The sequence below is a fragment of the Herpailurus yagouaroundi genome, unplaced genomic scaffold (assembly GCF_014898765.1).
Source record: "Herpailurus yagouaroundi ecotype Mexico unplaced genomic scaffold, PumYag 29, whole genome shotgun sequence".
Classification (NCBI taxonomy): domain Eukaryota; kingdom Metazoa; phylum Chordata; class Mammalia; order Carnivora; family Felidae; genus Herpailurus; species Herpailurus yagouaroundi.
Window position 1 is genome coordinate 51,381,273 of NW_024412377.1, and position 23,863 is coordinate 51,405,135.

The following is a 23,863-nucleotide window of genomic DNA, read 5'->3' on the forward strand; positions in this document are numbered from 1 at the left end:
CAAAAGAAACTGAAGAATATTTATAAAAGTATTAACTATGCAATCAGTGGTAGGATTATGGAAAATTTTATTTTACTTTTTATTCTAAGATATCTGTATTTCTAAGTTTTCTACAAGAAACATGCATTACTCTTATAATCAGAAAAAAAGTAAATGTTATTAAAATAAAATCACGTGATAAAATTACTAGAGTGGCCTTCCATTGAATAACAACTCACAGGGGTGCCTGGGTGACTCAGTCAGTTAAGCATCCTACTTCAGCTCAGATCATGACCTTGCTTGCAGTTCGTGAGTTTGAGCCCTGCGTCAGGCTCTGTGCTGACAGCTCAGAGCCTGGAGCCTGCTTCGGATTCTCTGCCTCCATCTCTCTCTGTTCCTCCTCCGCTCTCACTCTGTCAGTCTCTCTGTCTCAAAAATAAATAAGGTTTAAAAAAAAATGACTCTCAGTATTGTTTTGCTTTTTGTTGTTGTTGCTGTTCTTTATTTTTTTAAGTTTACTTGTTTATTTATTTTGAGGGGGGGAGGAGCAGAGAGAAGGAGGGAGAGAGAATTCCAAGCAAACTCCACACTGTTAGACACCCCAATGTGGGGCTGGATCTCAAGAAAAGTGAGATCATGACCTGAGCCAAAAGCAAGAATTGAACACTTAACCGACAGAGCCACCCAGGTGTCCCTGTTCTTTATTTTTCATAGCAGTATTATAATATTTCTATGCAGGGTACACGAAGGGCTTTTATTATTCACTAATTTGGAGTCTCTCTTTTCCTAAAAACTTCAGCTCTCAGTTGTTAGCAGTTCTTTTTTTTTTTAATTAATTAATTTATTTATTTGAGATAGAGAGAGAGCATACATGCATGCATGTGCAGGAGGGCAGAGAGAGAGAGGGAGAGAGAGGATCTCCAGCAAATTCCACATTGTCAGTGCAGAGCCTGATGAAGGGCTCAAACTGTGAGATCGTGACCTGAGCCAAAATCAAGAGTCAGACACTTAACTGACTGAACCACCCAGGCACCCCTCAGTTATCTGGAGTTCTGACAAGTGAGAGAGAGAGGGAGGCAGAAAGTTGGCTTTTCTCCAGGAGTGATTTTCAAAAGATTCTAAAAACCATTCATAGTCTGCAGTCCTTTGTGTATCATTTCAAAGGCTCTTGTTTTCCTAGTATCTCTGAAGAATAAAAATACATTGCACTGATGGTTTTGGTGGTGCATCGCTGTCCACAGGTAGAAATGATGTCAGTGCCCTTAGCCTCTTCTGGGGCCAGCAGGGGAACCGTGCAACTGAGTTCCCTTTCCCACCCCCTATACCCCACCCATGCCAAGAAGTATTCATTTGTTCACTCCTTCATTCATTCAAAACCAAACCTTTATCAAGTGCTTACTATGAACCACTGAACCCCCTCCTACCCCCAATTTCTGAAGCTCACAGGCTGGAAACCAAAGATTTAGGGCAAGAGCATCCTATCTACTGATAACTGGCCCATATATAAAATGAGGGCAAAAAAACTTCTCTGACCTTTCCAATCTTCCTCAGAGGACAAATCAATCTAATATCATCACATGCTCAGTTTAACCTCCCTTTCTCTCTCTCTTTTTGTTTTCATATGATACAAGGTGTCATTTTACAAATATATACTATGGTGAAATGTATGTGTTCTCCCCCTGGTCCCAGGCCTCATTCTCCTCCCCAAGTATAACCCGTGCCTTATGTTTCCTTCCAGAAGTGATCTGTACATTTAATAACATAGACATTTATGCCTTTTTCCTCTCACATGGGTGGTAGCATATGGTATACATCCCTCTGCACCTTGTTATTTCCTTTTGGTTTCGTGGCCGTGGAGCTGCACAGTTATCCCATGTCCCAGGGAATGGATCCACCGTGAGATATGTAGCTGGTCTTCTTCTGCTGGACATTTAGGTTGTTTCCAACCTTTGCTGCCATAACTACCCTGCTCTGCAGTGGCAGAGGAGTCAGTGATATAAATTTTTCAAGCACTCTGTTTTTCATGAGGTATATACTTTGAGTGGTGTTTCCATTGGGTTTTAATGGTTTACATTGCTTCATTTAGGACCCAAATCATGAAGGCTGGCTCTGTTTATGGGAACAGAAGGAAGCCATCTGGGCCATAAACCATGAGACATAAGCTTTGTTTACCACTTTGGTCTTTAACCAGAAACCAAGCCAACGCCTTCAAACTGTTTCTAGCTGGGTGCTCTACATAGTCAGAAGGACGTTGGCCAAATCCTTCATGATCCTTAACTAGAAATTCTTGAGATACAACTGTACAGATTAGGTCTGAGAAGCAGGCAGGAAGAATAAAAAGGCAGCATTTTGCAAACAGAACTCAAAACCTAGGACATTTGTAAAGCTGGCCCATATCACTGTTTTTAATTAAAAAAAGAAAGGTAGGAGATCAAAAAGTAAAAAATAGATCTCCCTCTCAATGGAGGTCCGTTCATGGGTGTGTGATCTATGCAGTTGCACAGGCCTGTGATCAGAATGGCCTTGTGCTTGGTTTAATGCTCTACCATCACCACTTGAAATGCTTAAGAATTTTATCTTTGAAGATGTGTTTGTAAATGAAGTCTGAGGGGACAGTGGAACATGCGCGTGAGCCAACAAGACTGCTGTTCCTTGCCACCCTTAGCATCTGATGTTATCCATGTCCCAGGCGCACAGAATTCCAGTGGACCTAAGAGGCATGGGAGTTCCTGGAGACAACCCTGAGGGGCCATGCTTTTCTCTTGAACTAGAACTTTGTTTGAACACAGAAAGAAGGTATATCCATTTCCTAGGGCTGCTGTAACAAAGTGCACAAACTGGGTGGCTTAAAACAACAGAAATTTATTCTCTCTAGTTCTAGAGACAAGAAGTGTGAAATCAAGGTGTCTGCATGGCCAAGCTCCCTCTGAGACACTGGGTAGAATCCTTTCTTCTTCCTTGCCTCTTCCTAGCTTCTGGAGGTGGCCATCGATCCGTGGTGTCCCTTGCCCTGTAGCTGCATAACTGCACTCTCAGCCTCCACCTTCACAGTTTTCTTGAAAGGACACTGGTCAGTGATACAGGATTGAGGGCCCACCTGACTCCAGTATGGTCTCATCTTAACTACATCTGGAATGACCCTATTTCCAAATAAGGTCACATTCTGTCATATTGGGTGTTGGAGGGTCACGATACAACCTATAACAGAAGGCAATGGCATTTTAAGAAACATGAATGACTAAGGATCCCTCTCAAATCCTTACTGGTGTTGCTTCCTTATATTAGGCAACCACATTTCTTGACACCAAAGAAAAGGAAGGGATGGGGCAACCCATTGTCCTTTTCCTTTCTGCCCTTCCTTACTCATCAACAAGCCAAAGGTAGAGTATTGATAAGATGTGCACGTATCAAGAAGTTCATTGCAGCATTATTCACAACAGCCAAGACACGGAAACAACGTGACTGTTTGTGGATGGATGAATGGATAAAGAAATTGTAATAATATGGGGGCGCCTGGGTGGCTCAGCTGGTTAAGCATCTGACTCTTGATATCAGCTCAGGTTTTGATCTCAGCGTCGTGAGTTCAAGTCCTGCATTACGCTCCATGCTGGGCGCAGAGCTTACTTAAAAAAGAAAAGAAAAGAAGAGAGGCACCTGGGTGGCTCAGTTGGTTAAGTGTCTGACTATTGATTTTGGCTGAGGTCATGATCTCATGGTTAGTGAGTTCAAGTCCTGCATCGGGCTCTGTCCTGATAGGGCAGAGCCTGAATGAGATTCTGTCTTCCCTGGATCTCTGTCCCTCCCCCACTTGCTCTCTATCTCTCTCTCTCAAAATAAATAAAAATAAACTTTAAAAAATGTTTGAAAAGAAAGAAATCATAGTGTGTGAATACATACACACGCTGGAATATTATTGAGGCTTAAAAAAGGAGATCCTGCTGTATGCAACAACATGGATAAACTTGGAGGGCATTATGCAAAGTAAAATAAGCCAGTTACAGAAGGACAAATAAAGACATGGTATCATTTATGTGTGGAATCTAAAAAAATCCAATTCAGAGAAGCAGAGAGTAGAACAGGGTCAGGGAGGTGGGGAAAATGGGAAGATGTTGGTCAAAGGGTACAAAGTTGCAGTTAGGTGGGATGGATAAATTCTAGAGATCTAAAGTACTGCTCTGTGATTATAGTCAGTAGTACTATAGTGTGTACTAAAACTTTGGGAAGAGTATAGATCTCAGGTGCTCTCACCACTAAAAAACCAAAAAAGGTAACTCTGCGAGGAGATGAATATGTTAAGTAGTTTGCTGTCCTCGTATCACGGTGTATGTTAACATTAAAACATCATGTTGTGCACCTGAAATATATACAATTTTTATTAAAAAATGAAAACAAAACAACAACAAAAAAACAAAGAACAGAAACAAACAAAAACAAGTGAAATAAAGGGCTGCCTCAGTGGCTCAGTCGGTTGAGCGCCCAACTCTTGGTTTCGGCTCAGGTTCGTGGGTTCTCACAGTTCGTGGGTTTGAGCCCCCATCTGGCTCTGTGCTGGCAGTGCAGAGCCTGCTTGGGATTCTCCCTCTCTCTCTCTGCCCCTCCACTGCTTGCACTGTCTCTGTCTCTCTCAAAATAAATAATTTAAAAAAAAAACCTTAAAAAAAAAGAAAAAGAAGTGAAGTAAGAGCAGTTAACTACCTGTGGCATTACTACTGTTAGTGTATGAACTAAATACATATCCACATAGGAGCCATGAAACATGAATTGTATAATTTCAGGGATCCTACATATGAGTTAATACTCTTATTATTCCATTGAAAAGTGACACTGCAGGGCACTTGGGTAGCTCAGTCAGTTAGTTAAGTGTCCCACTTTTGATCTTGACTCGGGTCGTGATCTCAGGGTTTGTGAGATCAAGTCCTGAGTTGGGGTCTGTGCTGACAGCACGGACACTGCTTGGGATTCTCTCTCCCTCTCTCTCTCTCCCTCCCCTGCTTGCACCTGTGCTCTCTCTCTCAAAATAAATAAACTTAAAAAAAATGTTTAAGGGGAGCCTGGGTGGCTCAGTCAGTTAAGCATCTGACTTGGCTCAGGTTGTGATCTCATGATTTGTGAGTTCAAACCCCACATCTGGTGAGCTCTAGCCCCACTTCAGGCTCCACACTGCAGAGCCTGGTTGGGGTTCTTTCTCTCTCCCTCTCTCTCACTCTTTCTCTCTGCCCCTCATGGAATTCTCTATCCCTCCCTATCTCTCTGCCCCTTGCTCACTCGTGCCCTCTTTCTCTCAAAAAAAAAAAAAATTGTGTTTTAAAAAAAGAAAAGTGACATCGCACAATATAAAGATGAACAGTAAAACTCATGTTAATATTTAAAATATTTATTTATTTAGAAAATTAAATAGCAACTAAGAAAACCCATGACAAGTTGAGAGACGGACAAAGAAAAGAAAAGCCTTTATATTTTACCGCTTTTAACAGCACATTTCTCTGCTTTTTGAACAGGGGACCCCCCCATTTTCATTTTGCATGGGGCCCTGCAAATTGTATAGTTGACCCAGTTCCCACCTTGTCCCCTCTGAAGTCGAACTCAGAGGAAACCTACTGCTATGGTCTGAATGTTTGTGTCTCCCTCAAATTCGTATGTTGAAACCCTAATACCCAACAATGATGGCATTAGGAGGTGAGGGGTTTTTGGGGGTGATTAGGTCATGTTGGTGGAGCCCCCATGAGTGGGATTTGTGCTTTATGAGAGAGACCCAAGGGAGATCCCTAGCCCCTTCCACGGTGTGAAGACACAGCGAGAAGGAGCTGGCCATGACCCAGGAAGAGGGCCCCCAACAGAACGTGACCACGCTGATGCCATCTTTACCTTTGGGTTCCCAGCCTCCAGAACTTGTGAGAAATGTATTCCTGTTGCTTATCAGTGGCTCAGTCTGTGGTATTTTGTTATAGCACCCCAAATGGACTAAGACACCCATTCATGTTTCCTCCCCGAGATATTCTGTGCCATATCACTCTTAATCTGAATTCATCCCTCTTCCTCCACCGGCAACACATGAGGGAAAGTTTTCCCTCTTTCTCCCCAACATTACTATTTACCCTCACACAGCGTGGGCTTCTTGAGGACAGCAAGCACAGTGCCTGATTTCAAGGAGGTGCTCAATACAGGTTTGCTGATTTAATTTGTAAATGAGGGGCGTATGGATAGCAGCACGAACAGGGCCTGAAGGAATCACCTGACTCAGGCTTCATTTGGTAAGGAGTTACTGTCCCCATTTTTCATACGAGACCGAGAGAGCTGTGTGACCGTGGACATGTATGCTCTTTGAGCCTTATTGTTCCTATTGGTAAAAAGGAGGAACTATTCTTTCCCTAAAACTGCTGTGACGTGGGGCGCCTGGTGGCTCAGTCGGTTAAGAGTTCGACTCTTGGTTTTGGCTCAGGTCATGTTCTCACGGTTCGAGATCCAGCCCCGTGTTGTGCTTTGCGCTCACAGCTTGGAGCCTGCTTGGGATTCATTCTCTTTCCCTCTCGCTCTCTGCCCCTCCCCCACTGTCTCTCTCTCAAAATAAATAATATAAACTTAAAAAAAAAGATGTTGTGACTGAAAAGAAGAAACATTCGGGGAAGTACAAACTACTCGCTAATGTTTCCCCTTCAGAATAACAACCAACAGGCTAGAACCTTCCTAGGGTGTTGCTCTTTAGAGCCTGAAGCAAGCACTGTGTAAACTCACTGTGGGGACTTGGCGAGCAGCCTTCTTTCCGTGGGCCTCAGTTTCTTCTATCAAAGGAGGAGATGGAATGAAATCGTGGGGGGCGCACAGACCCAGGGACATAATGAGATCCAGAAGACAACATTTAAGTGAGACAAGCTTGCTGAGGTGAAGAAAAGCCTCACAGCTCTCCTGGTCTACACCCCACCCCCAGCCCCAGCCCCAGCCCCACCCCCACTTTGAAAGAGATAGGGATAGGGAAGTATTTCTCTCTTTGAGGGTCAAAGGCCCAGGTGCCAGGGAGGTACAGGGGAGCAGGATAGAGTGGTAGGACAGCCGTGAAGCAACAGCCTGTGGCACATCCAGAACAAGAAGCCCTTTCAACACCCTCTGATGGTCCCAGCTTCAGAATTTGGGCCTATTATTGCTAGACTGTTAGATTTTTCAAAAGAAGGAAGAAATTGAGATATTGCTTAATTTTAAAACACTGGCTTAAAAAAAAATTGCCGCGTGGCCACACCCAGCATCAGCCCTAGTTTGTGGACTCTGGGATAGGTGTGTGGTAAGGAGCCTCCCAGACTGACTAGGAGTCTGTGGGGAACAATGGAGCAAGACCCTAAGAACAAGCCTGTCTCCAGGAGGAAATAAAAGCAGCCATTGACTTCAAAGCCCCTGAGCCTGCCAGACCCCCCTCCTCCGACAGACAATGAACAGGAAGGAAACTGAGACCGGGACAGTAAAAAGCAGCCAGACAAGCTTGTTGGGGCCTGCAGGTGGGGCCTTCAAGATGGGAAGGTCCTGACTGCCAGCAGCGGGATGCCAGCAGGTCACCTTCTGTGAGGTGCTCCTGAAGCTTCCAGGTGTGCAGATACCTGAGCTGAAGGGCCAAGAATTAGGGTAGCAGCCGCCGTCTGGGGGCCCTGAGGCTAGGGGGTGGGAGAGGGGGCTGGGCCATCTTCTATTTAAAAATGTTTTTGATCACACAAGTATCACTCTCCTCCTAAGTGTGATTAAAATATTATTAAGATCCTGGGGCGCCTGGGTGGCTCAGTTGGCTGAGCGTCCGACTTCGGCTCAGGTCATGATCTCACAGTCTGTGAGTTCGAGCCCCGCATCGGGCTCTGTGCTGATGGCTCAGAGCCTGGAGCCTGCTTCTGATTCTGTGTCTCCCTCTCTCTCTGCCCCTTCCCTGCTCATGCTCTGTCTCCCTCTGTCTCAAAAATAAATAAAAACATTAAGAAAAAAAAAAAAAAAAAAAGATCCTGAAAGCCACCCTCCTACCAGAACCAGGCAGCCATGTGATATCAACGTAGTGACATTCTTCATGTGGTGGGGGGCACATAGACAGTGGGGGTCAAGGAAAACCAGATCAGAGGCTCCAGGTAGCAGTGCTGGAGGAGGTAAAAAGGGGCCAGATTCTGAGCTTATTTCGAAGTTAAGGCTACTAGGAGGCCCTGCTAAGGGACCCAATGTGGGATGTGAAAGAGGGACATCAGGAAGACCTCCAAGATTTTCGTTCTGAGCCCCTGAAGACCGAAAGTGCTCATTTACTCATACAAAGATCTGAATCTTCTCACCAGGGATGTTTCTGATGTATTGCCCTCCCCCCACCCTAGCTCCACCTCCTGCCGGCTGGGTTAAGGCTGGCTTCTGAGTGACACCGCTTCAGACTTCCATCTTGGCCTCCCTTCTTTACAGTTGCTGCTCTCAGCCAGTTAATCCCAATTCCTTATTGGTAAAACGGGGATAATAACAGCACCTCCTTTACAGAGTTATATGAAGATCAAATGATATGATGTCTGGTGAGTACAGGGCACTGAATGGGTGTGAGGCAAAATTCCCATATCGTCATTAAGTTGTAATCATATGTATACATAGTTTTGTGACCTGCTCCTGTGCCCCAGGTTACCTTGTTGGCATTTCTCACGAGATGCCTTAAAAATATCTTTCAGGGGTGCCTGGGTGGCTCAGTTGGTTAAGAGTCCGAATTTGGCTCAGGTCATGATCTCACAGTTTGTGAGTTTGAGCCCTGCATCCGGCTCTCTGCTGTTAGTGCGGGGCTTACTTGGGATCCTCTGTCCCTCTCTCTCTGCCCCTCCTCACTCACACTCTCCCTCTCTCTTTCCCTATCAAAAATAAATAAATATTTAAAAAAGACATCTTTCAAAAATATTTGTATTGGCTACATGATATGTTATCATACAGATAAATATTTATTTAACCAGTTTTTTATTGTTGGATATTTTAGATTATGACTAACAGCTATTGGTAACTTTTGCACTGCTTCTGTTTTTTCTCTGTGTATTATAAACAACACTGAGGTAAAAATCCTAAAAACAGGGGCACCTGGGTGGCTCAGTCAGTGAAGCATCTGACTCTTGATCTCAGCTCAGGTCTTGATCTCAGGGTTGTGAGTTCAAGCCCCACACTGGGTGGGAAGCCTACTTAAAAATTTTTTCTAAAAACATACTTTGTTTATACTTCTCCAATTGTATCTTGAGGATATATTCCTAGAGGTGAAATTGCTGTGATAAAGAGTATGAACAGTTTTATGGCTTCTGAAATAGATAATAAATTAACCTCCAGGAAGAGTCTACCAAAACACATTCCTGTCAATACAACGTTAAAAAGTGACTGCTTCCCTGGCCCTTCCCCAAAACTGAGTCACCATTTATCAAACAAAACAAGGAAAGAAGAATATATTAGATTTTCCCCCAAATTGATTATGAAATGGAATACATTGTTTTAGTTCACATCTCTCTGCTCTCCAATGAGAGTGGAATTTAAAAATGTGATTATCAGTCATTTGTATTTTTTTAAGTTTAAAAAAAATTTTTTTTAATGTTTATTTTTATTTTTCAGAGAGACAGAGCACGAGCCAGGGAGGGGCAGACAGAGAGAGGGAGACACAGAATCTGAGCTGCTCAGAGCCCAATGCGGGGCTGGAACCCATGAACTGTGAGATCATGACCTGAGCTGAAGTCAGACATTCAACCAACGGAGCCACCTAAGTGCCTCTGTCATTTGTATTTTTTCTGCAAACTGTCCTTTATCCCTCTTTCTGTTGGCATCCTCGAGTTTTGCTAAAGGAAGAGCTAGCTGTGTATTAAAACTAACAAGAATTCGTCTATTGAATTTGTTGCAAATATTCTTCCTGCTGTCTTTAAATTTTATACTGGGTTTTTATAACTTACAGGACATATACAGTCAGACCTCTTTTCCCTTCCTGAGAGATACGCTTCCAAAACGTTTTGGCATACCTGCTCAAATGCACCTGGGTTCCCAGCTTGATGGCCAACCTCTGCCCTAGCTTGATTCATGACCATCAGCAGGTGACATGTCTCAGGTCATAGCTTCCCTGCCTGTCAATGGGGGATAGACGTGGTTAGACCTCTGAGCTCCCTTCCAGCTCTGGCATTCTATGATTCTAGTTTTAGAGCTAGAAATTTGGTTGTGAGCTCAGAGCTCATTGCAAGAAACCTTTACTGCTTATTACGACACTCTCTGTCTTAGCTTGGGCTGCTCTAACACCATTACCATAGGCTTGGTGACTCAGACAGCAGACATTTATTTTTCACAGTTCTGGAGGCTGGAAGTCTGAGGCCAAGGTACCAGCATGGTTGGGTTCTTGAGGAGGGTCCTCTTCCTGGTTTTTAGACAGCCGTTTTCTTTTTATATCCTCACCTGGCGGAAAGAGAAAGCTCTGGTTCTTTCATCCTCTTATAAGAGCACCAGTTCCACCTTGGGGCTCTATCTCTATGACATCATTCATAGACCCAGTTACTTCCCCAAGGCCCCACATCCAAAAGGCAACACGTTGGGGACTGGGACTTTAACATATCAATGGGGCGGTAGGGGGGCGGGGGAAGCAGATACAAATATTCAGCCTACAGCAGTGTCTTAATTGGTCTTCCATTTTTGATCCCTTCAGGCTCCAATCTTTTTTTTTTAATTAATTAATTTAATTTACATCCAAGTTAGTTAGCTTATAGTGCAACAATGATTTCGGGAGTAGAATCCTTAATGCTCCTTACCCATTTAGCCCATCCCCCCTTCCACAACCCCTCCAGTAGCCCTCTGTTCATTCTCCATATTTTTTTTTTTTATAAATTTTTTTTAACGTTTATTTATTTTTTTGGGACAGAGAGAGAGAGACAGAGCATGAACGGGGGAGGGGCAGAGAGAGAGGGAGACACAGAATCAGAAACAGGCTCCAGGCTCCGAGCCATCAGCCCAGAGCCCAACGCGGGGCTTGAACTCACGGACCGCGAGATCGTGACCTGGCTGAAGTTGGACGCTTAACCGACTGCGCCACCCAGGCGCCCCTCATTCTCCATATTTAAGAGTCTCTTGTGTTTTGTTCCCCTCCCTGTTTTTATATTATTTTTGCTTCCCTTCCCTTATTTCATCTGTTTTGTATCTTAAAGCCCTCATGTGAGTGAACTCATATGATATTTGTCTTTCTCTGACTGACTAATTTCGCTTAGCATGATGCCCTCTAGTTCCATCCACGTAGTTGTAAATGGCAAGATCTCATTCTTTTTTTTTTTAAACGTTTATTTATTTTTGGGACAGAGAGAGACAGAGCATGAATGGGGGAGGGGCAGAGAGAGAGGGAGACACAGAATCGGAAACAGGCTCCAGGCTCTGAGCCATCAGCCCAGAGCCTGACGCGGGGCTCGAACTCACGGACCGCGAGATCGTGACCTGGCTGAAGTCGGACGCTTAACCGACTGCACCACCCAGGCGCCCCAATCTCATTCTTTTTGATTGCCGAGTAATACTCCACTGTGTATATACCACATCTTCTTTATCCATTCATCCATTGATGGACATTTGGGCTCTTTCCATACTTTGGCTATTGTTGATAGTGCTGCTATAAACATGGGGGTGCATGTGCCCCTTTGAAACAGCAAGCCTGTAGCCCTTGGATAAATACCTAGTAGTGCAATTGCTGGGTAGTAGGGTAGTTCTATTTTTAATTTTTTGAGGAACCTCCTTACTGTTTTCCAGACTGGCTGCACCAGTTTGCATTCTCACCAGCAGTGCAAAAGAGATCCTCTCTCTCTGCATCTTCGTCACCATCTGTTGTTGCCTGAGTTGTTCATGTTAGCCATTCTGACAGGTGTGAGGTGGTATCTCATTGTGGTTTTGATTTGTATTTCCCTGATGATGAGTGATGTTGAGCATTTTTTCATGTTTCGGTTGGCCATCTGGATGTCTTCTTTGGAGAAGTGTCTATTCATGTCTTTTGCCCATTTCTTCACTGGACTATTTGTTTTATGGGTGTTGATTTTGATAAGTTATTTATAGATTTTGGATACCAACCCTTTATCTGATATGTCGTTTGCAAATATCTTCTCCTATTCTGTTGGTTGCCTTTTAGTTTTGCTGATTATTTCCTTTGCTGTGCAGAAGTTTTTTATTTTGGAGAGGTCCCAATAGTTCATTTTTGCTTTTGTTTCCCTTGCCTCTGGAGACGTGTTGAGTAAGAAGTTGCTGCAGCCAAGGTCAAAGAGGTTTTTGCCTGCTTTCTCCTCGAGGATTTTGATGGCTTCCTGTCTTACATTTAGGTCTTTCATCCATTTTGGGTTTATTTTTGTGTGTGGTGTAAGAAAGTGGTCCAGGTTCATTCTTCTGCATGTCACTGTCCAATTTTCCCAGCAACACTTGCTGAAGAGACTGTCTTTATTCCATTGGATATTCTTTCCTGCTTTGTCAAAGATTAGTTGGCCATACATTTGTGCGTCCATTTCTGGGTTCCTTGTTCTGTTCCATTGATCTGAGTGTCTGTTTTTAAGTTCAGTCTCCAATCTTAAATGGGCACTGGTGACGTCAACCTTCCCAGAAGGCAGTTGTGAATGCTACTCAAGGTCTATAGACTGGACCCCCACCTCCTTGGCAGTCATTGATCTCTCCCCTGCTCTCCAGCCTTGTTGCCTACTGCTCTCTGTCAAAACAAATATTTGTGGTGCTCCAAATATTTTTGCTCATACCATTGCCTTTGCTGGGAATGCTCCCACAGTATAAATTTTACATGGAAAAATATTACCTAACTTTTAAACCCTGGTTAAGCACCACCTCCTCCTTCAAGTCTTAGCAACCATTTCCCGGCCCAAAGGAAATTTTCTCTCTTTTGAGTCACAGTATTTTTCACGTGCCACATGCGTTATGATTGTTGATATTAGGTCTTATTTCCTGAACAGAAGTACACAAACTTCTGAGGCAATATGGCAAGCCACTAAATTAGTGAGTGCAAACTGGCAGTCTATATGATATTTTTAGAATTGGGAAATGTCACGTAAATTCCCAATTCCATTTCTCTTGAAAAATCGGAAGATTTGAATTACAGTCCTACAAGGCAGGGTTCAGGAAACTATGGCCCAAGGGCCAAATCTGGCCTGTTGCTTGTTTTTGTAAATAAAGTTTTATTGGAACACAGCCACACCCATTTGTTTATATATTCCCTGCGGCTATTTTTGTGCCACAATGGCAGAGGTAGGTAGTTGCCACAGAGATTATATGGCTCACAAAGCCTATTTACTATTGGATCTTTTACACAAAAGGTTTGCTGAGCCCTACTGTAAAGCACCAAATGTGGGCCACCATAGAGGCTCCCTTTATTTATTTTTTTTTTCAACGTTTATTTATTTTTGGGACAGAGAGAGACAGAGCATGAACGGGGGAGGGGCAAAGAGAGAGGGAGACACAGAATCGGAAACAGGCTCCAGGCTCTGAGCCATCAGCCCAGAGCCGGACGCGGGGCTCGAACTCGCGGGGCTCGAACTCACGGGGCTCGAACTCGCGGACCGCGAGATCGTGACCTGGCTGAAGTCGGACGCTTAACCGACTGCGCCACCCAGGCGCCCCTAGAGGCTCCCTTTAAATGGAGCACGCCATGTCCAGTTCCTGCCAGGAAACCCCCCACCCACTCATAGATCAAATGTGGCCAGTTGCAAGTATTTCTCTTACCCTCCAAGGCCTTTGAATCATTTGCATTTTTCATTCTTATTAATCCTCTAAATCACACCCTCACACAACATGAAAGCCATTATGCCACCATATAAGCAGCTCAGGTCATGATCTTACAGTTGGTGAGTTCAAGCCCCGCGTCAGGCTCTGTGCTGACAGCTCAGAGCCTGGAGCCTACTTCAGATTCTGTGTCTCCCTCTCTCTCTCTGCCCCTCCCCAACTTGTGCTCTGTCTCTCTCTCTCTCTCTCTCTCTCTCTCTCTCTCTCAAAAATAAATACACATTAAAAAAATAAAAAAAAATACATACATACATAAGAATCCTGTCTTAAAAAAAAAAAAAGGGATGGGCGCCTGGCTGGCTCAGTCTGTAGAGCATGTGACTGTTGATATCAGGGTTGTGAGTTCAAGCCCCATGTTGGGCATAGAGCTTACTTAAAAAAAAAAAAATTAAAAACATGCAGATAACAATAGTAACTACCCCTGGATTGAAGAAAGGATGAATTAAATTCCTTCAACTAGTATTTACAAATACCGACTGTCTGGCACTGTGCTGGGCTCTTGGGATACAAGAGTGAACAGAAAGGATAGTCTCCCCTCACTAAGAGCTTACCCTCTAGAAGGTGACATGGGTCAGGCAGCAGATACCAGAGCTCGTGATACCTCCCACCTCTGCATTTAGCCACAGTTGTGTTGGGAAGTGCTGACTGGCCTCTGGCTGCCAGACCTTTCTCCAAAGCAGCCAGGCAGCCAGAATTAGCTTGGCCCTTAGGTATACCCAACCTGGAAGTCAGGGAATTAATGCCCCAAATGCAGCCCTCAGCCACTGGGGAATGGGAGCCAGTGGATAAAGGTTTCCACCTCCCACGTTCGTGTTTCAGCAGAACAACTCTGTGAGGTGTTCTACAAGCTTCCCAGAGGTGCCTCCCCCACAGTAGTAAGGCTAACACTCTTAGCTGATTTTGCACCTTCCTGTCTCTTCCCACATCCCTGTGCTCGCTTCAGCAGCATATACACTCAACCTGCACCCTCACCCCCACTCTGGCAATGTCTTCCAAATAACCAATCCACAGTCAAATCCTTGTCTCATTCTGCTTTAAGGGAAACTCAAAGTAGAATGGACATTAAAAAAGAAGAAAGAAAAAATACAAGAAGGTAGTGAGAGCCATGCAGAGAATTAAAATAGACAAGAACAAAGTAAGTAATCAGAGGCATGGAAAGCCTCAGCTAAGACCTGGGGACAAGAAGAATTCAGCCATGCATGGTCTAGGGGAAAGAATAATCTGGAATGGAGGGAACAGCTGGTGCAGAGGCCTGAAGCAGGAGTGTGGCTGGCATGATAAAGAAGAGAAAGGAGAGTGAACTAGGAATTTAACGGGTGAGGAAATGAGTGGAGAGGAGGCCAGATGGTGAGGGACATCATAATCCAGGAACATCATTCTAAATGCCATGGAGGAGAGGTCATGGGAAGGTTTTAAGCAAAGGAGTGACGTGGATTGATCTGCAGTTTTGTGAGAGAGTAGGTTGGTGGGGAGGGAGTAAAAATGGGACGCCCAGCCATGACGGTGGCTCGGACTAGTGTAGTAATGATGGGGATAGAGAGAAATAGAAGATTTGGGATATGTTTTACAAAGAACAATGGCAAACACAAATAGGGCCTACTGTTTGTCCCACGTTCTTCTAGCAACCCTCTATATGTTAACTAAACGTTCACAAAATCCTAGGAAGATGGGTGTTGTTCTTAGTCCCATTTTATAGATAGGAAAACTGAGGCACAGAAAGATTGAGTGATTTGCCTAAGGTCACCCGGGCAGGAGATCTGAACTGAGACCATCTGGCTCCACAGGCATACTCTGCCTCACTAGTGCCTACTGAGGGATCGGATGTGGGGAGGAGGAAGCCTGAAGGGAAGCAGGCCCCCAGAGCTGCAGACATTCTGTTAGAACTGCCGGTCCCCCCAGCCCCCAGGCCTCCACTGCTGGTGAAGAAGGGGCCACTGACATTGCTGGGCTCCAGGCAAGAGCCCATCCGTACCTGTCCCTACCACTCACAGCCTCACCACTGCCATCACAATCTGCCTCACGACCATGTTGGGGATTTGAGCCCTCTTCAGCCCAGGCCTTTCCTCCCTCCCCCAGACTCAGATCCTCCTGCCAGTGCCCCCTCATTTTCTCCCCATCGCCCACAGGGACCCCACCCAGCCATGGGCAAAGCCCCCCATATCATCAGACTCTTTAGTGTCCCCTTCACCTTCTGGCTGTCATTCCTGGGCTGGACATTCAAATCACTTCCAGCGCTTGGAAACACACCAGAGTCCAGGCACCCCACCAGACTAATTAAATTAAAATCTCTGACGGTGGGGTGCAGGCAGTAGTATGGTATCCTGGTTCCCCAGTTACTTATTTGTTATTATTACTTTTATTATTTTATAAAAAAATTTTAATGTTTATTTGTTTTTGAAAGAGAGAGACAGAGCACAAGCAGGGGAGGGGAAGGGAGAGGGAGACACAGAATCCAAAACAGGCTCCAGGCTCTGAGCTGTCAGCAGAGCCGGACATGGGGCTGAACCCACAAACCGTGAGATCATGACCTGAGTCGAAGTCAGATGCTTAACCAACTGAGCCACCCAGGCGCCCCTCCAGTTTTTTAGTTTGAATGTTTATTTTTGAGACAAAGAGAGCGGTGGTGGGGCAGAGAGGGAGGGACAGAGGATCTGAAGCTGGCTCTGCACTGTCAGTGCAGAGCCCAATGCGGGGCTCGAACCCAGGAACCGTGAGATCATGACCTGAGCCAAAGTTGGGTGCTTCACTGACTGAACATCCCAGGCGCCCTTCCCCAGCTGTTTCTAATTTGTGCCTCCAGAACCAGGACCCAGACCCCGGTTCTGCCAAGTGCTCAGCTTCCCCAGCCGCTGTCTCTCTCAAGTGGTGGTGCTGCCATTCCTGCCTCTGCTCCATGGCCCTGGAGGTGGGGGGCTCCTCCTTGCTCCCCTTTGTCACTGCCAGACCTTTCTCCACCATCGTTCCTGTAAAACCTTCTGGCTTTGAACCTCCTGTCATGGGAGCGCAGCTCTTGTCACCTCTCCCATTCAGTCACCTCCCGGCCAGCAGGTCACCACCTCATTGCTTGAGGATTTTAGCTCCTGGCTCCCCGTCATGCTCTCTGACCAGGTCCTGTTTTAAGTCTTGCTGTTTTCTTTTTTTTTTTTTTTAATTTTTTTAACGTTTTATTTATTTTTGAGACAGAGAGAGACAGAGCATGAACGGGGGAGGGGCAGAGAGAGAGGGAGACACAGAATCGGAAGCAGGCTGCAGGCTCTGAGCCATCAGCCCAGAGCCCGACGCGGGGCTCGAACTCATGGACCGCGAGATCGTGACCTGAGCTGAAGTCGGCTGCTTAACCGACTGCGCCACCCAGGCGCCCCAAGTCTTGCTGTTTTCAATTCCCAACAGACACATGTACTTTCCAACACTCTCATTCCATGGCCTTCTGTCTTCCAATCACCTTGCCTTGGCCACCCCATGCTAGGGTCTGGCTCCATCTATAACCTCAGCTTCTAGTTCACTCCCTCTAGGACTCAGCCCCCGGTGATCCTTGAAGGCCGGGATCCTGCCCCCTCTCCAATGACTCATGTCCTCTCTTTCCACATTGTCCACCTTCAGCCCCAAGCTCAATCTGTCAAACCACTCCATTGCATCTACCCTTAACCCCCATTGCCTTTCTTATGATTCGTAGCATCCGCTTGGCTAAACCTCAACCCCGGTTAAACCCACCTGTCTGTTCCGTGCCAGCTCCAGTGCAGCTGAGCATGACTGGACAAGAAAACAGCTGTGCTGGTGGCCTTCAGTGAAGCCACCATCATTAAGCACAAGTGAGCGCTCCATTCTGCCAGGTTAGCCCACTGTACTATCGGCTGGTGGTTCTCAAAGTGGTTCCTGGACGGACAGCGTCAGAAATGCAGTTGTCAGGCCCCACCCCCCACCTACTGAATCAGAAACCTGGGGAGGGAGGGGGGCATGGCAGCAGTCTGCATTAGCAATCGTCCAGCCTGATGTGCGTGCTCAGATTTAAGAGCCAATGCTCTAGTCTGTCTCCTCTCCCACCCTCCTCTTGTGCCTGCAAAGGCGTGATATGTTCTCTCCCCTCTCACGTGCAGTTTGCTTCCTTACTCAGTAAGAACCGGAAGAAACCAGAGGAACTTCCACAACATACCTGTGCCCCTCTTACTGCACACAGGTCCTCACACCCTGCCTGTTCTCTCTTAGGAAGGATGTACTGGCTGTCGGGGCTCCTGAGACCATGGCCCAATGACTGCCCTGGTTCAAGCCACCACCAAATCTTGGCTGGATTTTGGCAAAAGTTTCTTAATGAGTCTCCTTATATCAGTCCTTGCCCCACCACTTTGTCCTCCATACAGCAGCCAGAATCTTCTCATCGAAATGCAATTCACATCTCTCCTTTGTCCCAAACCCTTCAGTGGCTTCCCATCTCTCTCAGAGTAGAGGCCAAGTTCTACCTATACCTACAGGGCTCTACATGATCTGCCCACCCCTCTGTTTCCCCCTTTGACCTCATCTCCTGCCATGATGCCCCCTCCCTCCACCTGCTACCACCACGCTGGACTCCCTTTTTCCTCAGATATTCTGCATATCCTCCCACCTCAGGGCCTTTGCACTTGCTGTTCTTTTTGCTACCAGATATCTGGTCAGCTTTCCATATTCTTCAAGTCAATACCCAATGTCATCCTCTCAGGGAGCCTTTCTTGGCCATCTATTGTAGTTTTAATTCCCAATTACTGACACTTCCATCTCTCTCCAGTGCTTTATTTTTTCTCCTAATATTTAGCACTAATAGAGTATATATTTGACTTTTCAATCTTGTTTACTCTGTCTCTGAGGACAGGACATGTTACTCTTTTGTGCCCAGCTGAATGTTTGGCATAGAAAGAGACTAACACCACCAGTCTTTTTGACTATTTGCTTCCTGTTTTCTCTTTACCTAAAATTTGGCTCCTTTCTGAGAATGTTCTCCCATTATAGCTTCCTTAGGTTGGGTTTGTTTTCTGTTCCATTCCCCTTGTACCAAGGGGCCTGAAGGGGAAGTGGTGGGTGACCTCCTGCACCTCATTGCCACACCCAAACCATTCTCTCTCCTTCCTCCATAAATCCCCACTGCTTAGAAATTCATATCCTCAGACTAGACCATCTGGTTACAATGTCCTGTGGCCCCAGGGCATTTCCCCTCATTCCTTGAGAACTTGAGGCCTTGTCTCACTGTCACTATCCCTACCACTGCCTCATCATAATTCTTGCTGATTTTTATTATCCTAAGTCATTTTCCAAGACCCAGGACTCTCAGGTCCTGAGGTCTTCTTCAATGATGTTGCCCTCCACACTAACTCAGCCCAGACACAGACTTTGTTATTACTAATAGCTCTAACCCATCCATTTCAGGCATTACATGCTATAACCATCCACCAATCTTTCCAACTCACCCCTCTGGCCCCTCAAGTCCAACAACCATTCCATCTCACTACACCCTCCATCCATTGATCTCCACCTTTTCACTGTCCCAAGCACCTGCTATCAGGCCCATCCTTGCTTCTGCCCACAGCAGATTCCACAGCTTACCAGTAAACTTTTAAGCTTAACTTAAAAGTTAACTCCTCAGCTACCTTTTCTCATTTTACGACTTCTACATGGCAAAATTCCAGCCTTCTGGGGAATGTAACAGTCATTTGCTCTACTCCTACGCAACTAGGTGCTGCAATAAAAAAACACAGAACCATGCTGGAGACCTCACTTTATTTTTTTATTTTTACTTTTATTTTTTTGAGGGGAAGAGGCAAAGGGAGAAGAAGAGAGAATCTTAAGCAGGCTCCATGCACAGCACAGGGCCCAACCTGGGGCTCGATCTTATGGCTGCGAGATCATGACCTGAGCCCAAATCAAGAGTCGGATGTTTAACCGATTGAGTCACCCAGGTGCCCCTGAAGGCCTCATTTTGAATTATTAATGATAGCTACATGCATTTTGTTCCCTATGGGAAGGTACCATTATAAATGCTCTCCACAGAAGAAGTCATTTGATCCTCATGAGGATTATTATCATCATCTGCATTTTCAGGATGAGAAAACTGAGGCACGGAGAGGTCCAGGAACTGGCCCAGGATCACACAGCTAAGTGGGAGAATTCTAATGGAACCCTGGGCAGTTTAGCTCCAGACTCCACATCAGAACCTCTATGCCAGCGCTCAGGGCTGCTAACGCCCAGCAGGTACAGCACATTTCCCCATAGGCCTGGCCTTCTCAGGCCAGACAGGGCATCAGATCAACCTCAGACAAACCAGAAGGACTTGTTAAATACAGATGGCTGGCCCCATTCCCTGGGGTTCTGAATCCCTGATAAGAAGGGGTGGGCCAGGTCATTTGCATTTCTAACAGTGCCCAGGTCAGGCTGCTGTGCTGGTGTGAAGGCCACGGTGAGGACCCTGGCCACCGTTTCACACCTTTGCTCAACCTCCAACACCTTGTCCCCATCTTCACTCTTGACTGATACCCTGGCCTCCAACCTCCCTGAGAAGACAGAAGACTTCAGAAGAGGATTTGCACAAGTCCCCCATCATTCTTCCTCACCTTCCTGCTGCCTTCCCTCCTGTTGTCACAGACCAACTGTCTCTCTGTCAGGTTGCCCCCATCAGTATAGAAACATGCTGCAACATTCCCTTAGGCAAAAATGACTTCAAATCTCCCTCTTTGCTACCTCACTGCTTTCAACAAACATTCAACAGAACTTCTCAAAACAGTTTTTCACCAGCATCTCTTCTCATTTTTTAATACTTTATTGTGATAAAATATATATAACAGAGAAATTGCCCTTTTTAAACATTTATGTATGTATGTATGTATGTATGTATGTATGTATGTATATATGTATGTATGTATTTTTGAGAAAGAGAGAGAGAGCGTGTGTACAAATCCCATACAGCAGGTGGAGCCTGACTCAGGGCTCAATCTCATGAACCGTGAGATCATGACCTGAGCTGAAATCAAGAGTCGGCCACTTAAATTAGTTGGACAAAGCCACCCAGAATATGCCCTTTAAAAGATTGTTAGTATATGATCCAGGGGTGTTAATCACATCCACACTGCTGGGCAACCATCATCACTGTTTCCAATTTTTTTCCTATGTATAGGAAATCCCAAAGTCACAAGAAAGCTATTGGAGCTAATGAACAGATTCAGAAAAGGTCCAGCCTCCTGTTGTCTCTTGAATCTTCCTCAACCACGTTGTACCTCTATTTCTCCTCCTAAATGGCTCTTTCCAAAATTTCCTCTGAGTTCCATTTTGCTAAAGCCAACAGTCAACGCTTGGTCCTCATCCTACCTTTCCTGCTGTATCATGACATGGTTGATCATTTCTTCCTTTTTGCAACAGTGTCTTCACTTGGTGCTGTGGACTGAATATTTGTATTCATGTGTTGAAACCTAATCCCCAATGTGATGGTATTTGGAGGTGGGGCCTTTGGAATGTGATTAGATCATGAGCATGGGGCCCTCATGAACTTTAGACTGTTGCCCTTCTGAAAGAGACCTCAGGGAGCTCCTTGTCCCTTCTACCATGTGAGGACACAGCAGAAAGATGTCTGTCTATGAACCAAGAAGTGGGCTCTCACCAGATACCAAGTCTTCTGGCACCTTGATCTTGGAGTTTCCAGCTTCCAGAACTATGAGATATGCATTTCTATTGTTTATGACACAATCAATGTATGATACTTGGCCATAGTTGTCCAAATGGACTAAGACACTTGGCTTCCCACACCACAGTCCCTTGGTTCTCTCCTGCCTCTGTGGGAGACAGGCAATATGGCCACAAGCCAAAGAATGCCACCATTCACAGAGGCTAGAAGAGGCAAAGAGCAGGTCCTCCCAGAGCCTTCAGAGAGAACATGGTTCTGTTGACACTTAGCATTCAGACTTCTGAGTTCCAGAACTGTGAGAGAACCAATTTCTGTTCTTTTGAGTCACCAAGATTGTGGTAATTTGTACAGCAGCCTTAGGAAACTAATAGGACATCTAACAGACAACTCCAAACTGATGTGTCCAGAACAAGGTCTTCGGTTACTTCCTTCCCTGAGCCCTTACCCTCTGAACCTGCTCCTCCCACTGCCACTTCAGGAAAGGACAATTCCCAGCCTCATAGTTGCTCAGGCCAAACTCCTTACTTTCTGTCACACTCCATGTCCAAATCATCAGCAAACCCTGTTGGTTCTACCTTCAAAGATAGCACCAATCAGGTCACTTCTGCCTCCTTCCTTGCAACCACCTGGGGCAAAGCCAAGATCATCTCTTGCTCAGGTTTTTGCAACCATCTTCTGTCTCCCTGATTTTGTCCTTGCTCCTTACAGTCTATTCTCAAAACAGTAGCTGGAGTGATGCTGTAAAAATCTAAGTTGGACTTTGCCACTCCTTTGCTCAGAACTGTCCAAATGTCCTCCAGCTCACTCAACATAAAAGCCAAGTCCTTACAAGGTCTTACAAGGGCCTACATGATCTGGGTCCCTGTAACCACTCTGTCACTCCCCTCCGCTACTCTCCCCCTACCTCATCACTCAGCTCCTTGGACAAACCATTTGCTTGCCACTTCAGGAACTTTTCACTGAGAATGCTGGGAGTCTAGGAGGGAAGCTGATAGAATTTCCAGGGTACATTTTGTGCCGTTAGAGATTTGAAGACATGAATTTAAGGTGAGATCAAATTGGGGTGCCTGGGTGGCTCAGTAGATTAAGCGTCTGCCTTCAGCCTAGGTCATGATCTCATGCTTTGTGAGTTCGAGCCCTGCATCAGGCTCTGCCCTGGTGGTGTGGAGCCTGCCTGGGATTCTCTCTATTTATCCCTCTCTCTCTGCCCCTTCCTCACTTGCACTTCCTCTCTCTCAAAATAAATAAATAAATACACTTTAAAAAATATTAAAAAAAATAAAGTGAGACCAATTAAAAAAATAATAATAATAAAGTGAGGCCAATTGGTACAGTTTGTTCTCTTCAACATTCAATTGGGAATAAGTGAATGGAGAAAGAAGAGGTTTGGGTGTGGCCAGATCAAAGTTTTTCTAGGGAAGAATAATAGGAAGAGAAGATAAGGACATTAAGGTCGTTTGTGTAAGGGAGTGATTATAATGTTGGACCATGAAATCTACACTGGATAGGAAGGAATTACATTAGATAATGCAGAGGAAACACTTACCAGGGGTCCTGGCACATTGTAAGGGCTCAGTAAGCAAGAGCTAGTCTTTTTTTTTTTTTTTAAGTAGGCTTCATAACCAGCATGGAGCCCAACCTAGGGCTTGAACCCTGAGCTCAAGACCCGAGATCAAAAGTCAGACACTTAATTGACTGAGCCACTCAGGCATCCCAGCAAGAGCTAGTATTAGCACAAGCATTCATCCTAGGTATACTAAAACCTGAAAAATACCTGGCAAAATTAACTACAGTACTATACTCTGCCCAAGTACTTGTGATTAAGCCTCAATCCCACAAATAAGAGATGGCTTTGAAGATAGAACAATAAAATCCAAGACAAAGATAATAATTAACAAATATATATGTATTTTAGGTATAAACAAATAAAAAGCATATTTTTGAGTTCACCACTGCCAGAGCGAAAAGTCGTAATTGCTTTCAACACTAAGAATTTATAAGAAGCAGCATGCCAAAAGCACATCCAAACAAACACATCCTTCACTTTAAATACATAAAGCCTTGCTTACCCTGAAATGGTTCAGCCTGATGCTATGGTGGTTTTCTCTTTGATGTATGCCTCATCTTACAAATCGTTACTGACTTGCTTTCAGCGAGACATTAATGCTGACACAGAGAGTGCTTTTCATCTGTTACCCATATCTGCCAAGTGCAAGCTGTGGTTGACTAATTGGAAACACACAACTAAATGGAATAATGTTATCAATGTGCTCTGGGTGCCCAAGGCCACAGCCCATTTTCCTTCAAGTTTCACTATTATTCAAAAATTTGGCTAAGAATACATTTTATTTCTATGTTCACAATAGACAGAGATGTTAATAAGTAGAATGTCAAAGTCACATATATTTTAAAGGTTAAAGCATATCAGCAAAATTCAGGAGCTGGGCCACAGAGCAAAAAAATCAACAGATGGTAGTTGTGGTAGGAGGCTCCATCTGCCAAACC

At 45.1% G+C, this 23,863-nt stretch overlaps 1 protein-coding gene across 1 annotated transcript in view; it reads right to left on the bottom strand.

Moving 5' to 3' along the window:
* Positions 1 to 23,499, bottom strand: part of CCNJL (cyclin J like) — an 83,982-nt gene extending 60,483 nt beyond the window's left edge. The window contains exon 1 of the mRNA XM_040443766.1: positions 23,428 to 23,499. The gene's annotated coding sequence lies outside the window, so the exon portion shown is untranslated. The remainder of the gene's footprint in view (positions 1 to 23,427) is intronic.
* Positions 23,500 to 23,863: the final 364 nt, after the last annotated feature.